The 18,211-nt window shown below is 38.8% G+C and overlaps 1 protein-coding gene across 1 annotated transcript in view; it reads left to right on the top strand.

Moving 5' to 3' along the window:
- The first annotated feature begins 17,320 nt into the window (after positions 1-17,320).
- LOC136826604 (WD repeat-containing protein 3) overlaps positions 17,321-18,211 on the top strand; it is a 107,798-nt gene continuing 106,907 nt past the window's right edge. The window contains exon 1 of the mRNA XM_067083841.1: positions 17,321-17,639. The gene's annotated coding sequence lies outside the window, so the exon portion shown is untranslated. The remainder of the gene's footprint in view (positions 17,640-18,211) is intronic.

Genomic DNA, 18,211 nt, shown 5'->3' with positions numbered 1-18,211 from the left:
GTACTGGTATTGAATAATCTTACCATTTACACTGACTGAGCCATTAAAATAAGTAGAAGAAAGAAGCCTGAGAAGCTCTTGTTTTGGCAACAGATGTGTGACATCAGTATCCAACCTTTTGCTTTTTTCCAAACATCTGTTCAAGGTTTAAATTTAATCTTTCAGTGTGGCTTATGGCCATTTCTGTTCAATAAAAATTGTGTTCCTCCTTATATTTGTTAGCTTTTGTTCTTGCTTTAGTAATTTTCTTCAGTATTAATAAATGTAAATCTAGTTTCTTGTTCTAATAATTTCCGCTAACTTGTCTCTCATCCCCACTCTGTTAAGTACTTTATTTGCAATTCCATCTGCCCATTTCACTGTACTTTCCCTTCATTGGTCAAATTTCACATGTATACAATTAGTAACATTCTTCTAAATTAAATATCAGTTTTGACAAGAAAATACATAAATAGTTTTAATTTTTATATAAGTAACCCAGTAATTACTTAGCTAAGAGTTTCTACTTGCACGGCAGCTTAAATTTTGAAATTTGTGGCAGTGATTCTTTTGTTTATGTAGGTGACTAGCCCTGCCCACTTTTGGGGTAAGAGAGGGACAACTCATCCAAGAGCTTCAATTTGTTTCTGCTGGCTTAAAAACACATGGTTCTAAGAGCAGTATGTGTTTTGGAATTCAACTGATATTTTCCCTTTTGTGTATGGTAGCTTTTGGCATACATATTCAGTAAGGTTTTCAGTAAAGCCTTTGATTGGATAATTATTCTCTTAGTGAGACTTACCAACTTTGACTTTTTTGTTACTTACTGACTAATGTCTAACACTAGCACTTTTAGTATTTGGTATTGCAGCAAAGGCTGCAACACTCAATTTACAAAAGCATGCTGTGATTCTCACGCCCTTTGCACTACCTGTAGAGGACAAGTGTGTTCTATTGACCTGACCTGTGAGGAATGTAGGGAGTGGGACGAAAAGAAATGGAAGACTTTAGCTTCTCACTTGATTAAGTTAGAGAGAGACCGTAAGAGAAAAGCAGCTTCTAGAGCTGATGTTAAAGCACTAGCTAACCAGGATATGACTCCTAAGTCTGCTGGTGTAGATGTACTTGTTGTCTCTTCTCCTGCTCACCTTGTCTCTCCCGTGTCCAGCCCTCTTCAGATACCACCTACTCCTTCTCCTGGTCTCTGCGCTTCCGAACTCGATTGCTTCGCCAGCCTTCAGATCAAGTTTGACCATAAGTTTGAGCTTATTGCAAATACAGTGGTCCAATTAGGGACACCATTGAGTGCCCTCATGGCCAAAATGAGTGAAAAAAGTGTTAATGAAGCGACAGTGGAAGAGGTGGCTGCCCGTCCCACCAACTTTCCTAGGCAAAGGTCACTGCCATACTCCCCCAAAACCTGGGAGGAGGCATACCAGTACCCCAGGGGAGGTCTATGGGGTCTGCCAATGGTAGTCGCCTTCTCAGTTGCACCTGTTGCGCCCCGTGTTATGACAAAAGACAGCCATTGGAAGGGCGTCTCGGATGTGCATCATCTGTCATTGAGTTCTGGAGATTCCAGTCCTAGCATGGGGCACCAATGGTGCTTCTCGGATGAGTCCCGCCCCCTGAAGAGGTGTGCGGCGCACAGGGACCAGTCTCCCCTGTTACCCAGCAAAAGGTGTAGAGAATCTTCCCATAGCCCTCGCCATTCGTGTGGCACTTGGGACAGCCCCAAATGCTTTTCTCCATCTGAGCACCAGTATTTGGCTCCCAGGACTTCATCCTCATTTGTTAAGCGCTCTGTTTCATCTTCCAAGCACCCCCTTCGTCTCGCGAGCGCCCACAGACTTTGTTCGAGCGCCCAGCAGTGGCCGAGCGTCCCGTAGTGGCCAAGCACCCATCAGTGCCCAAGTGCATACTAGCGGCCGAGCGCCTTCTGGCGCCCTAGTGCCCATCTCCAATTGAGCGCTCAGTATCGGCTGACCTCCCAGTGCCAGTTCCTGTTGGTTTGACTTCTTCCAAGTGCCCGGCACCAGCTCCAGCTGGCTTGCCTCCTACTAGTCCATCTCCTGGTAAGGATCTTCCAACTTCTGCAGAGCTGGACCCTTCATTACCGTCTATCCAGCGTCAACTGGACAACATTCTGGGACTTCTTCAGAAGTCATCATCGACAGTTAAAGTCCCTATGGATCCTTCCTTATCCCCGATCTCTTCAGATGAGAAGAATATAGGCCAAGACTCTTCTCCTTCAGCCTATGGATCTCTGCTTAAGTATTTGTTGCTGAATTTTTCTGATGTCTTCACTCCAGTGGCTTATGCTTCTCCTGCTTCATCCTTTATTATGTCCAATCAGCCAGCTGATTCAGGCAGACTCCCAAAAGTGATTCTCTTGTCCTCTTCGAAGAAGGTTTTGTGCGAAGTGGAAGGTTGGCTTTCTGATAAAAGACAGCAGGGGAAGGTCTCATTTAGTATTCCACCTTCTCATCTTTCTAGCAGAAGGTATCCTTCCTTGGGAGTGGGCTGCCTCCTCCCAAGGGGACTTCCCTGGGCTCATCGATTCGGCGCATAGGTCCGCCTTCTCCTCTGCTAAGGTGATGTTTACTTCATTGGAGATGGACCATTTACTCAAGAATCAATTTAAAGTTTTTGAGGTTCTGAGCTTCCTAGATTGGTCCATGGGAGCATTAGCCAGGAAGATCCAAGATTCATCCTCTCTGCCAGAAGACTGTGTTGCCAACTGGCTCAGCACACTCTCCTGTGCTGACAAAGCCATTAGGGATAGTTCTCAGGAGTTGGCTTCACTCTGTGCCATGGGTATTCTTAAAAAGAGGGAGCTCTGGGTTTCCTTTACCTCCAAGGGCATAACCACATTGCAGATGTCAGCTCTCCTCTTCTCTCCTCACGACAAGCACCACCTGTTTCCACAGGTGACCGTTAACAAGATTGCGTCGCACCTGCACAAGAAATCAACACAAGACCTTACTCAATCTACAAAACACCCCAGGGAGTGAGCGACCTTCAGCACCAAGTCAAGCTAACCTCTGCAGTCGCAGCCCCTTTTGAGGTGGCAGACAGAGGTCGCAATCAAGACCTCGAGCAGCAGTCCGTTTGGAAGCCTGCTGCTCTTAAGTGAAGAATCAGTCCTCCATGCTCCCGTTGGTGCCAGTCTCCATCTCTTCTGGGAGAAATGGATTGCGAAAGGAGCGGAGCAATAGGTAATCAAAGTTTTGAAGGAGGGATACACTATTCCCTTCAAAGAGAGGCCTCCCTTAGTCAACAGTCCCGTCACATTGACGGCCTACTCTTTAGGATCAGAGAGGTATTCAGCCCTCTCAGAGGAAGTCTCTTCCCTCCTTGGAAAAGGGGCAATAGAGATAGTTGAGGATATCAAGTCGAAGGGACTTTACAGCCGACTGTTTGTGGTACCCAAGTCCACAGGAGGATGGAGACCAGTCCTCGATGTGAGTGCTCTGAATTTCTTTATAGAGAAGACGAAATTCCATATGAAAACAGCTCAGTCTGTCCTGGCTTCCATTCATCAGGGAGACTGGCTGGTCTCTCGACATGCAGGACGTGTACTTCCACATTCCCATTCATCAAGACTTGAGGAAATACCTCAGGTTTGTCTTCAAGAACTAAGTGTTCCAGTTTCTAGTCCTCTGTTTCGGCCTTTCGACAGCCCCACAAGTGTTTACACGTGTTCTCGCTCTATCTGGGCGATTGGCTACTTGTTCACCCACGAAGGAACGGTGCATGGAGGACCTTCGGAAAACCCTATTACTGACACAAGACCTGGGGATATTGTTAAACCTACAGAAATCCCAGCTGACTCCTCAGGAAATTCTCTATTTGGGGATGAAGATAGATGCTCAGAATTTTTGGGCTTTTCCATCCCCCAAAAGAGTAGAAGACTGTCTGAGGAAAGTCAATCTCTTCATAGGCCTTTGTTCGTGCTCAACCACCCAATGGATGAGTTTGCTGGGCACCCTGGCGTCCATGGAACAATTTGTAAAGCTGTGAAGACTACACATGGGAGCTCTACAATTTTTCCAAAGAGTCAACTGGGATCGGAAGATTCATCAAGACTTGTGCATTTTTCCGATAATGCAAGAGATTAAGGAGGACTTGCGGTGGTGGAACTCTGCAGAAAGGTTGATAGGAGGAAAATCACTTCTCACTGTGAACCCCGACCTAGACTTCCCTGACGCGTCGGATCTAGGTTGGGGAGCTCTCCTAGGGGACAAAGAAGTTTCCGGGACGTGATCCCAAGAAGAGATAGGGTTACGCATCAACCTCAAGGAGTTGAAAGCAGTTCATTTGGGAGTTAAACATTTTTCGAGGGAAGTCCGCAACAAGATGGCAACAGTCCATGCAGACAACACGACGGCATTAGCATACATCGGGCTTCAAGGGAGAACTCACTCGTTCTCTCTCTGTGAGACAGCAAAGGATCAGCTTCTTTGGGCAGATCAGAACCAGACAAGATTGATGGCACGCTTCATTCAGGGGAAGTTCAATGTGGTGGCGGACAAACTGAGCTGTCCAGACAAATCTTCCTTATGGAGTGGACCCTGGACCGTTGGGTTTGTGCCAACCTACGGAAACTCTGGGGGGAACCAACCCATGATTTATTCGTGACATCCAGGAACCATTGTCTTCTGTTCTGCTCCCCTTTCCAGATCCTCTAGCATGGGCAACAGGTGCCATGCTCCAGGATTGGTCCAATGTGGACCTTTACGCCTTCCCTCTGTTTGGGATGATAAGGGAGGTTCTGAACAAGCTTCAGTCTCACCAAAACATCATGATGACCCTAATAGCTCTGTTTTGCCCTGGGAAGAAATGGTTTCCAGAGCTCTTCAGACTCCTTGTAGACTTTCCAAGGCTACTTCCTTCGATTCCAAGTCTGCGCAGACAACCCCACTTCAGGAGGTTCCATTAAAGCACATCCACTTTGGCCATGACAGGATTTCGACTGTCATCAAGCTCATACAATCGAAAGGGTTTTCAAGAGGTACGGTGGAAGCTATTGCTAAATGTAGATGCAAATCTTCCAACAGAGTCTACTAGGCGAAGTGGACAGCTTTTAGGCTCTGGTGTAGAAGACAACTTTTCGTCTTCTAAGACAACTATAGAGCAAATAGCAGATTTCCTTCTTTACTTGAGATCCTCCAGAGATCTTTCTGCTTCGACTATTATAGGGTATAGGTCAATGCTTAGCTCCGTTTTTAGACACAGAGGATTGTACATCTCTTCAAATCAAGATCTCTCTGACCTCATTAAGTCGTTTAATACTTCAAAGCTCAGGAAGGAAGAGACGTTTTCATGGAACCTGGACGTAGTCCTTAAATGGCTCTCGGATCCACTTTTTGAACCCCTTCGCTCCTCATCTCTGAGGGATCTTTCAAGGAAGACAATTTTTCTAGTGGCTCTTGCTATGGCTAAGAGAGTTAGTGAGCTCCACGCAATGGATAGAAGAATTGGATTCTGCCAGGGAGATTCAGTTTGTTCCCTCACTTTGGTTTTTCTAGCAAAGAATAAGCATCCATCACAACCCTGGCCTCATTCTTTTACCATCAAGGGTTTAGGGATATGTTAGGCACAGAAGAAGAGGAGAGGACTCTTTGCCCTGTGAGAGCTCTTTGATATTATCTCCAAAGGACTGAGAAAATCAGAGGACCGTCAAGTAATCTTTGGTATTCAGTGAAGAACCCTTCTAGACCCTTATCAAAGAGTGCCCTCTTATTCTTTTTAAGGGATCTCATTTTGGAAGCACACTCTCAGATTAGAGAGGATGTTTTACCTTCCGTGAAGGTTAGAGCTCATGATGTTAGGGCTGTTTCTACCTCGGTAGCCTTTAAACATAATCTGGCCTTCGCTTCTGTTCTACAAACAACATACTGGAAATGCAAGTCAGTGCTCGCAATGCATTATTTGTGGGACATAGAAATGGTCTACAAGAATTGCAGTACCTTAGGGCCTTTGTCCATGGCTAGTGTAGTGTTGGGTGAGGAAGCATAGGAAGCATCATTTCCATCCTTCTGTCTCTTGGCCTTGAAATAGGGTGTCGAGTCCTAGTGGAGCCTGGATTGCCCACCAGTTTTTAGTGTTGGGTGTTGGTTTTATTGTTTTTTATGTGGTGTAGGTGACAGCATTGTCTGGTTATTCTTGTTTGCGGTACTGCACCCTGGGCAGGGGCAAATATTGTTGCTTTGTTGGCCTTCGGAAAAGTCCTTCGTCGCAAAGCTACTTCTAATACTTCGTCAGCGATTAGAGCACTCCTTCACTGTGAGGTCCCCACTTGAGTAGAGGTGCTCCTGGCTATACCGCCACACCATTACAAGGTTGAGATGAGTGCCAACTAGAGGCAGTATCCACCCGAAGCATCTCTCTCATCAGGCAAGGAAACAACAAGCATTGTATCAGTGCTAGCCTATTTTCTGTTCTCAAATTCATTAACCTTTTTTTAGTGTTTTGGGGTACAAGATGTCCATGAATCCCTCCAGCTGTCAATGTGGATTCAGCTGAGTACATGTAATTACTGGGTAAGTTACTTATATAAAAATGACATTTTTATGATAAAATAAGGTTTTATATGTACTTACCAGTAATTATGGATGCAGCCCACCCTCCTCCCCTTGCTCGGACATTTAAGCATAAACAAATTGAAGCTCTTGGCAGAGTTGTTCCTCTCTTACCCTGAAAGTGGGCAGGGCTAGTCACCTATACAAACAAAAGAATCACTGCCACGAATTTCAAAATTTAAGCTGCTGTGCGAGTAGAAACTCGTAGCTAAGTAATTACAGGGTAAGTATATATAAAATTTATCATAAAAATGTCATTTTTAAATCCTTGTTGAAACTGGTTACAAAGTATAATTGTTATCACAATGTGAAGATTCTTTCATCATTGCTATTCTTGCTCATCTGCAAATGAAAATAAAAATTGATGCCATGTAATTTTGTTGTACAGTAAACTATGATTCTTTGGAATTATTTAAAGGATAACTTAACAAAGAAGATAAAAGAGACAAGTACCTCATAATTGTTTTCTGCAGTATAAAATGAGATTCTTTTGAAGGTCATTTGCAAGATGGTTGAATGCAGTTTAATTCTAAGTGGAAACTTTCCTGTAACCAAGAGTGCCGTGATTTTAAAAATGAGGAGTAGCCCTAGGAAATTGGTAGCACTGTGTCTTTGATGCAGAGGCTGTAGCAGCGTTTATGGTTCCTAGTCTTTTGTGAAGGAAAGTCAGTGCTAGTAAAAGTGAACCCATCACATTACAGTACTGAATATATTAGTGGCAAGGCCTGTTGTGGTGGTTTAAAATGCTGATAAGAGCAGTGCTTAGTCTCCATTAGTCTAGCCTGAAGAGGGTCATTGAAGACCCCAGAACCAGGAAGGATTGAAACCTATCATAGTTTTAATTGTAAATTGCTTTACACTGCATGACTTTTTTGTAATCTTTATGCATATGTGGTAGACTTATTGTCCCAATGATTGAGTCTGAAGACTGAAAGAACTGCTGTTTTCTTTTGAATGGCAGATTGATGGTAGAAAGATCTCATCTCCACAGAAATAATGCTCTCAATTAGCTTTGCTCTGTGGATTGTAAGCCATTCTGAAAGGCCCTTTCAGTGTTCCTTTAGTCCCCAGCTGCAACGCATATTATTGCACAGTAGATTAAGCCAGGATATACACTAGCATGGGCTCATGCTCGTGGAGCACCATGTCAGTGAAGATGGGTAAGTGGAATGCTTTAAGAGGGTTGAAGTGGACTTCATGAGTTATTCAACAAGCTATTCAGCAAGCAAGATGCACAAATTGTCTTTAAAACATGTGGCTTATACAGGCTCCCGGGAATATGGTACTTTGAATACTTATCGTCTACGTATTTTACTCTCACACACAACTGTCATAAGTTCTTAATTTCCTGCACTTGTATCCTAGCTTTTCAAAGGACTCCCACAAGAAGGATTGGTTTCATGGATAGAAGGCTCTTGAACCTTGAGTTTATTAAGGTAACCTGATTTCCTCAAAAGATGTCATTTATATTGCTTTATGAATTTTTGCCAGTCCTGATATGTAATTTTATGAATGTTGGGTGTGCCAGTACAGTACTTATAAAGAAATTTTTTGTAGGTAAAACTATTTTGGTCAATAACAGTCATATTTGTTGTGATGCCAGTCAACAAAAATCAGTACTTCATTAATCAGTCCTTGGAATTCATTTAAAAGCTTGTGTCCAATGTCTTTCATAAATGCTGGCTTAAATAAGTGTACAGTAGATATTCTAATTTTTTTTCTAAATTCTCTAGCTTCATAAACAGGGAGAGATAGCATGGCCTAGCATTGGGGTGCATGTTTGAAACAAACAATGGAATTGTGATTCACTCAACAAATTTGAACCCATTCTTAGGGATATTTCAGGGCAGAGGAAGTGGCCTCCAATTACATAATTATAAGTGTTAGTTTAACTGCATCACCAAGCTCTAAATTTTAGTCCTCAATTAGCTGGCATAAAGGGTTTGTTCCTAGTAAAGATATGAATTCGATTTTATATAATAGATAACAGCTTTAAAACTTTATATCTGGTTAGAATGAAGATGTGGAAATGAAAAAAAATCATAGGAAATGTATTGCAATACTAGGCAACTAAAATTTTGGCATCCCCACAAAATACAATATGTTGTATTGGATTATCTATAGACAGGAGCTGGGTCAACTTTGATGGACACTCAGAAACTGTCAAATGGTTGTGTCCAATTCTTGACTTTTGTGTTGATTGCCACAGTCTTACTCTGGTTTTAATCTATGCTTTAATCTTTCTGTTTCATCATTCCACTGATGTTGCCATTAAACTGCTATATACATTACAGTGATTGATTCAGTGATCTCACATGATTGTTTATAGGAATTTGTAGGTTTTATCTGCTTGTCTTTGTTGCAGACTTATCTGTTTTATATGTACCTTCATTTCTTTAATGTCCGATTGAAGAGGACATCATAGTTCATTGTTTAAGCCTTCTTCAAGTAGTATACCACCCCAAGACTGCTGACCTGTTCACATCATTGGAGTCTTGGGGGATGGCAGCTTAGAGGCAGTGTCTCAGTGCTTTGATGTTAGGCATCAAAGCTATGGAAGCCCTGCACTTCAGCTGCTGACCTAACAAATTGTGCTTAGGTTAGGGTCTTGGTGTTTCTGCCAAGGGTATTGTGGAGGGGAGCCAGGATTTATGTGATGTCCAGCAGGAATTTGTGGTATTAGTGTACCATTTCTATGAATTCCTGGGAACCTTTCATGGTAGTTGGAATGAAGTGCTTCCTGATGCCTGATACCTTATATGGAAGGGGCTGGATGCCATTTACTGAGATGACCCAAGAATTTGATTGTGGGGTCCCCTATGACACTTGTTGGGATGAACTACAAAACCATTATTGCATTGTAACTTCATGATTGGCTGTTGAAGCTAGCGGCAAAACTAGATTTCAGCAGCAAAGCTCCCCATGCGGGGTAGCGCCATCAGTCCACCTCTTATGTTGCACGTTACTCATTACTGTTTTTTGCAACATTCCTTCAGTCCCTAGCTGCAACCCCTTTCATTCCTTTTACTGTACCTCTGTTCATATTCTCTTCCACCTTACTTTCCACTCCCTCTTAACAGTTGTTGTATAGTGCAACTGCAAATTTTTCATGTTACACATTATATCTTTTTACTCAATTTCCCTTTAAGTACTGAATGAACTCATGAGCCCTAGTGCTTGGCCTCTAGCCTCTGCGGGGTAGTACCATCAGTGCACCCCCTAGCTGCAACCTCTTTCATTCCTTTTACTGTACCCCCATTCATATCGTAATTCCATCTTGCTATTCACCCTCTCCTAACAATAATTTCACAGTGAAACTGTTAGGTTACATTTTGTAGCATTTTGGACATAATGAGATTTGAAACAGGCCTGAAGGAATTCAGATTATTACAAGCAAATACACATTTTAAAGCTGGATTAACGATAGCCACTTTTCATAGATGTCAACCCTCAACTTTTGCGTTCAGAGATGTCGACACTCATAACTTTTAACTTTATATCGGTTAGGCATAAAAAATTTTCCAGTCCATTATTGGTAACATCAGTTTGACAGTATTTTTTTTTTTTTCCTTTTAATAACTAAAAACATCTCATTATTTATTTAGTCTCATTTGCCTCAGGCTCTGTACTTATCCGATTCAGCGTTTCATCAAAAGTGACAGTTACATCCTTAATTTTCTCCTTAGAATTATCAGCCGCTTCTTGATTACAGACATCCAGTTTTTCTAATTCTAGCTATTTTGTATGTTTCAAGAACTGTATGTCACTAAAATGGTTTTTGCCATAAACAAATCTTTCTCCCAATACGAGGAGGTGACAGAATAATCACACTTCACACAACCAGACTGATGAAGGTGCTCAGTATTTTATGATGACAGTTATTTCTAGTTATCAAGCAATTACAGTAATGCTCACGTGTACATTATGATGAGCAATGCAACCAATAGAAAACATTTTGCATAATGTTCAGGTATCCAAGCCAACTTCTACGATGCTCTTTAACAAATGGTAATAGTTATCCCTGACGACTAGTTGTTTCGCGGTGTAGCTTTCGTGTGGGTAGGACATGTCTGTGAAGTGCTGTGTAAAAGTGCCTAACTTGTACGATGTTCAAAGTGAATACAAAGAGGAAGGAAAAAGAGAAGATAAATGCTGTAGAAGTTAAACCATGTACAGGAAAGATCAAACTATCATACGAATATTATCTCATAATTATCAAAGCAGCACGTAAAGATGGAACACTAAAGAAAATAATGGAGAGGGATGAGTCAACTCAAATCAGAATCGAGAGAGTCAGCAACCTGCGGACATTACTCTGGGGAAGTCAATGAGGAAGGAACTTGGTTCCACTATGAATGTTCAGGTATCGAGGTCAGATACACCCATACTTCAGAATGACAATATATTGTACATCGTAATAACCGCAAGAGGCCTGAACAAAGAACACAAAAAACTCATCGAAGATGGACTTGGAGAAATAACTGAGATATTAACAAAGTTGATTCAGGATTCGGTTCAGAAAACTAGTGACTTAATGATCAACGTAAAGATGTAAAGACCATGACAAAAATTGAGGAAGGCAAACTTAAACCAAAAATAAAAGTAGTCTATGTCTCGAAGGATGAAGATGACATTGTCAATAACATTTTAAAGAAAAATCCATGGATAGGTAACCTCATTTTTGAAATGACAACCTGAAAATAGCAAAGGGAATGTTAGCCAAAGATGACAAATATAAAGACTGTATCATCAAATGCACATGCCCACCACAAATGCGAAATGTTATCTATGATAGAGGTGACAAACTGTGTACTGTATAGCTGTTGCAGAGTATACGACCGTTACATGCCCTATCAATGCTAAAAATGTCAGGAATTTGTTCATAGCGCAACAAATTGTATAAATGACCAAGCTTGCCCTAGATGTGGTGAAAATCACAAACCAAATGAATGTGCTAGCAGCATCTTCAAGTGTGAAAGTTGTGTAAAGAAAAGCCATAATGATACTAAATGTAAAACACATGATGGCAATATGTGCACAGTATATAAAGAATATATGTCAGACGTAAAAAATAATACGGATCATGGCTTTGATTAATAATCTCATATGCAATTTAATAAACATACAGTCCGTAGGAAATAAAACTAGCATACAAGAAGAAAGCAAATTTAAAAAAACTAAAGACTGTCCTATTCTGCAGGAGCTACGATACTGACGAGTAAACACTGAAAGACAATTGTAAAATATAAGAAGCACCTTATTTTGAAAACGTACAAGGGCCCGCCAGAGAGGGAATTATCCCTGTGGAGGGCTGTACATAAAACCGAACAAAGTGAAAGTTATTACGATTATCTTCTATTCCTTATATGTATATATTATTATATATATATATATATATATATATATATATATATATATATATATATATATATATATATATATATATATATATATATATATATACATATATGAAAGAATTTTATCACATCACTGTGATTCATATACAAGCATCAAGCTACAAATGGCCTTTAATATCAATTCGCTCTACCTCGGAAATAATATATTTTCATATATGTTAACCCGAAGGGGAATTTTTTAGTTGATAATAAGTTCGTCGTCCCGTGGAATCGAACCACGGAAGACAAGAACTCAGACTACAGTAACGCTTCAACCACATAGCCTTGTGGTTTGGGCATTTCTGTAGTCCTGAGTTCTTGTCTTCCGTGGTTCAACCCACGAGACAACGAACTTATCATCAACAAAAAAATTCCCCTTCGGGTAATATATATGAAAATATATTATTTCTGAGGTAGAGCGAATTGTATATTAAAGGACATTTGTAGCTTAATGCTTGTGTGTGTGTGTGTGTGTGTGTTTCTGTGCATATATATATATATATATATATATATATATATATATATATATATATATATATATATATATATATATATATATATATAATATATGTATGTATATATAATATATATATATTATATATGTATCTAAGTGCTTGATATTTGATTACCAAACTTACCATTTATTCGACAATTATAGTTACCTCACAACAACCAGACACCTGAACCCTCATCACACATACAAAACAACTGATTTCTCTAAAGGCAACAGTGATCCCTTATAAAACTTATCAATCATGAAAGAAAGCAGATTAAGTTCGTTAAACAGGTGTGAGGTAAAATCTAAGGGCATCACTCCAGTAACATTATAAAAGTTCAAGTATTTCTGTTCATTTCATTTCCCTAGTTCGAGCTCACTTCAATTACTTGAAGGAAAACATCTCACTTACCATTCTATCTCTAATTGAAATCAAAATTACTGGTGGGTCAACAAATGAAACTCTGAGATAGTAATTTTAAATACAAACATTTATTTTTAAATTCAAAGATTATACATGAGATTAACAGTCTCAGGGAAATTATTATTACTTGAAAACAAAACAAAATTGGATTAAATCTGAATTAATCATCAGTCAAAATTAAATCAGAAATTAATTTATTAATAAAAAAAATTATTCAAGTAAAATTTAAATTGTTAAGTAACAAAATTTTAATTCCCAAGTGTTAAACAAAATAAGGTAAATAAATCAATCATATAAAAATGTGGATACAAAAGACACAGAAATATACTCTGCAAAAAATTAAATATAAAAAAATGTAAAGCAAAAATTAAAGCAATAGCAAACACACCACATATATGTATAAAAAAATTCTTCAGAAGATAAAGCATAAAATATATATCACGAAGAAATATTAAAAAGGGAAAAAAGTATTTTTATATATAATCACTGTAAATATTATTTTTAGTGCACTAAAAACCAATAATTATATATGTTACAATACCTTGGTACCAATTCCATCGTGTTTTTATAATCAGGCGCCGTTACACACAATAAAATACACTGTTCAAATGACTCAGACATATTTACTATGGAATTAAACAGCTAAAGGTTATGAGTGACCATCGTCTACCAAAATATCAATTACGTTACAACAGGACATTCGAAGTCCCGAGAGCGAGCAAGAGAGAGAGAGAGAGTAACGCTTCTCTCTTCTCAACAAGGCTATAGGTCTCAGAATGATGCCCCTTCGTAAGGGTGTCTCAGACGGCAGGGCAGGGCATGGCCCTCTGAGTGCGTAGATGGGTTTTTTAGACGAGATCTTTATTTAAAAAAAAAACTCTTTAAAAGCGATAATTAGGCAGAGAGTGGAATTACAGTTAACAATAATATTTATCATTACATAGTTTCAGAACAAGAGAATCTCTAGTTATTATAATAAGAATGAAAAATATCGTCTCATGGAAAATTCCTGAATGATGTCAGGCAACTTTCATGATACCTCCCGCAACGTCTTGTACACTAATGGAGTCATACGAGAAAGATGTTATCTCAGCAGTTTTGAATAATGACTAAACAAATCGCGACTCTATACAACGAACAACGGCTCCCTGTCTCTCTCCGCCCATGCATACCTCCTCTCTCAACCCATACAGCATTTAATCACTGCAACTTTACGTTAACTCCGTTATGGCATATGTGCATCTGAATACAAAATCATACAGCATACAACAATTCACACATGCACACAGGGGATTACTGCATTATGAAAACCACAGCATAAGTATATATATAATATATATATATATATATATATATATATATATATATATATATATATATATATATATATATATATATATATATATAATAATATATATATATATATATATATATATATATATATATATATATATCACGAAGGAAGCAGAAGGAAAGGCAACCTCAACATCTACAGTTTATTTTCAATGCCGGCGTTTGTGACGAATTCCAAGTCATATTTTCAAAGCTATAAATATAATATAATTTGCGAACATCAATAACAAATTAATGCAATGGCAACAGCTCTTTATGTATTAAAAATATTTAAAAAACAAAACACCTCATTCCAAGACAAGTCAATAATAAGTAAAAGGAGTTCACTAAAATCTTAAAACAACCTACCTATAAGAAAGAAAGAACAAGACTAACATAAATAAGTAAAAACAGAGTGAGGAAAACCAGTTGTCCAAACTAGGTTATAAACATTTTCACTGAGGATGATTGAGTATTTAACGACACTACAGTCTTCTTGATAATTATGGATTCTAGGATGGTTAAGTCGTTGTTGTTCTGCACTTGGCCTAAGATGGAAAAATCCTTGCTGTCAATATAAGTTTTACATAATTTTAAATGATTTCGTATATTTGATTGCTCAGGATTAGATAACCTGCTACCTGTTCTATGACTTATGCCCCTGTGGGAATCTATGCGGACCTTCAACAGCCTCCTCGTGTATCCCACATATATCCCGTGATCACATCCCGGGCAAGGATACTTGTAAACAACGCTGGACGAAAGCAGAGGACTGAGCCGGTCTTTGACTCTGAACAGAGACCCTATTGTTAAGGGATTTTTCGGGATGATTTTCAGATTTAAAGCCATTATTCAAAAGAGTTTTCCAGCTTTAAATCTGAAAATCATCCCGAAAAATCCCTTTAACAATAGGGTCTCTGTTCAGAGTCAAAGACCGGCTCAGTCCTCTGCTTTCGTCCAGCGTTGTTTACAAGTATACTTGCCCGGATGTGATCACGGGATATACGTGGGATGCACGAGGAGGCTGTTGAAGGTCCGCATAGATTCCCACAGGGGCATAAGTCATAGAACAGGTAGCAGGTTATCTAATCCTGAGCAATCAAATATATGAAATCATTTAAAATTATGTAAAACTTATATTGACAGCAAGGATTTTTCCATCTTAGGCCAAGTACAGAACAACAACGACTTAACCATCCTAGCATCCATAATTATCAAGAAGACTGTACCGTCGTTAAATACTCAATCGTCCTCAGTGAAATTGTTTATAGCCTAGTTTGGACAACTGGTTTTCCTCACTCTGTTTTTACTTATTTATGTTAGTCTTGTTCTTTCTTTCTTATAGGTAGGTTGTTTTAAGATTTTAGTGAACTCCTTTTACTTATTATTGACTTGTCTTGGAATGAGGTGTTTTGTTTTTTAAATATTTTTACTACATAAAGAGCTGTTGCCATTGCATTAATTTGTTATTGATGTTCGCAAATTATATTATATTTTATAGCCTTGAAAATGCGACTTGGAATTCGTCGCGAAACGTCGGCATTGAAAATAAACTGTAGATGTTGAGGATGCCTTTCCCTACTGCTTCCTTCGTGATGTGTACTTCGAGCCTCAGCTCCGGCCCTTATATATATATATATATATATATATATATATATATATATATATATATATATATATATATATATATATATATATATATATATATATATATATTTATACAGTATTTATACATATGTGTGTGTGCGCTTAAAAAATCACAGTAGATGCACGTGACTTCAGGGTATAAGCGAATCCCACAGGAAAATGACAGGCAGAAGTTCAGTACCAAGTGCTTTCACGTTTATTCACGCATCGTCTGGGCACAAATGAGACACAGATGAAAAGGTTACAAAGTAAACAAAAAGAACAAGAATACCAGATGGTCAGTTGTCAAAGGGTAATAAAGAGAAAGATAATCTTGGATAATCTGGGATCAACAAAAGATAAAGTTTGGCCATACAAAATCCAGATGGTTAATTGCCAAGGGATAATAAACAAAAGGGTAATCCTGGAAAATCGGAGGTCACGTGGTCGCAAACTAGAACCAAATACTTAACCATAAGAGATACGGAATCTTACCCATTCGAATTGCAGAAACATGTTTAAAACTGAACACTAATTTTATCAACAACTTTTTGAATTATGAAGGCATCAAGTTTAAACAAACTTTAGTAGCTTTTTTTTTTTTCCCAATTTTTATGTTTATTTATGTTATTATTATCTAAATCTTCAATATTATTATTTTATCATTATTTTTCATGGGGGCACGTGCCCAGGTGCCCCCTTCCCGATCCGCTAGTGTATACATATGCGTGTGTGTGTGTGTGTGAGATTGGCTTCAGGGTCTTCAGATACTCCCTGGGGACTCCATAAGAATTCCCCTCTTCTGAGATTATATATATATATATATATATATATATATATATATATATATATATATATATATATATATATATATATATATATATATATATAAACATATATTATGATTAAAAAGAGGGTGAAGAATTATTGCAATTATTACCACACACTGGATATGACCAACTTTCCAGGGAATCAGCAAGAATTTCCAAAGACTGAAGCAGCTGATTGTGTGTTGATTATTTCTATCTTATTCACTCAGGAGGGATAATTCGAATGAAATGCTGTCAATTGGGTCATTGCTGAGTCGGGAAGTTGGGGAAAACTCGCTTGCGTGCAAGCAATTAGCTTGCCCAGGTAATTCCTTGGGTGCAGTTGCTCTCAGGTTCCTACTTCTTTTAGACATGTGTGGCCTAGTAGGCAACGCCCTTACCTTTCATTTGAAAGACCTGATGTGAGTCAGTAATTTATATATATATATATATATATATATATATATATATATATATATATATATATATATATATATATATATATATATATATATATATATATATATATATATATATATATATATATATATATATATATATATATATATATTATAATTCCTATAGATATCGTGGGGATTATCTCATTGTGAACACCGGTGTTTAGCATACTGAAACAAATTCTGTACTTACGTTAAGGAAGACGGTTTCAAAACAGAAAACATCGAATTGCTGTAGTCGTTGGCAAAAGTAAATTAAGAGCCGGACAATCAGCCGGTACATAGGCAAAGCCGAACTCTCCTCTTGACGACTACTACTACCGCTCATACTACAAACATTTACATGTGTTTCTGTTGAGGTCTGTGATTGAATTTCGGGTAACTGCTGTGGTATTTTTCCACATCTCTGGTATTCAGTACCACTTGAAATCAAGTAAATCGAATTCTTAACTTTGAATCACCACAAACCAGCGAGAATTTGGTTCGGCTATGATATTTCTGTAAGCCAGCGCACCCATTAGCCCGTGTGATTTAGGTAGGTGCAATCAATCTTTTTGTGTGCATGTTGGTTTTCTCTTCGATAGCCTAGGCAAGCAGGCTATTGTACTTTAAACCATTACTAAAGACTGAAATTTTTACGTTGTGATCTTTTTCTTAATAACTGGGACTAGCCTAATTCAGGGAAATACATCATTGGTTTCTATACGACAGCAAGGCGTCTAGGCCTAGGCTAAAGTGAATAGGCTGTATCTTGGTATGTAAGGGATAGGCTAAGGAACGAGAACGTAGGCCCAGGTAAGGGTATTATCCAGCAGGGGAGGGCTAGTAGGTAATTCTAAGTATTAGCTCCGCGCCTGTTTTTACCTTAGAAACTGGTTTTTTCTACACTCAGGGCTTCTGATACTGGCGGTGCATTTGTTTGTTGTCGGCCAAATTGAATGTCCCTTCGCTGTGTTTAGGACTGGCCCAGGGGGTTGGCGGTACCCATACGTTAAGAAGTTATTGCACATGCCGAAAGACATATGAACTGTTGCAAACAGATGTACCCGTGCTCTGTCTTGTGAAGATCGCGTATGGAAACCCCTTGTTGGATGGACTTCAGGGGTT

The sequence above is a fragment of the Macrobrachium rosenbergii genome, chromosome 41 (assembly GCF_040412425.1).
Source record: "Macrobrachium rosenbergii isolate ZJJX-2024 chromosome 41, ASM4041242v1, whole genome shotgun sequence".
Lineage (NCBI taxonomy): Eukaryota > Metazoa > Arthropoda > Malacostraca > Decapoda > Palaemonidae > Macrobrachium > Macrobrachium rosenbergii.
This window is presented reverse-complemented; position numbering and strand designations above follow the sequence as displayed.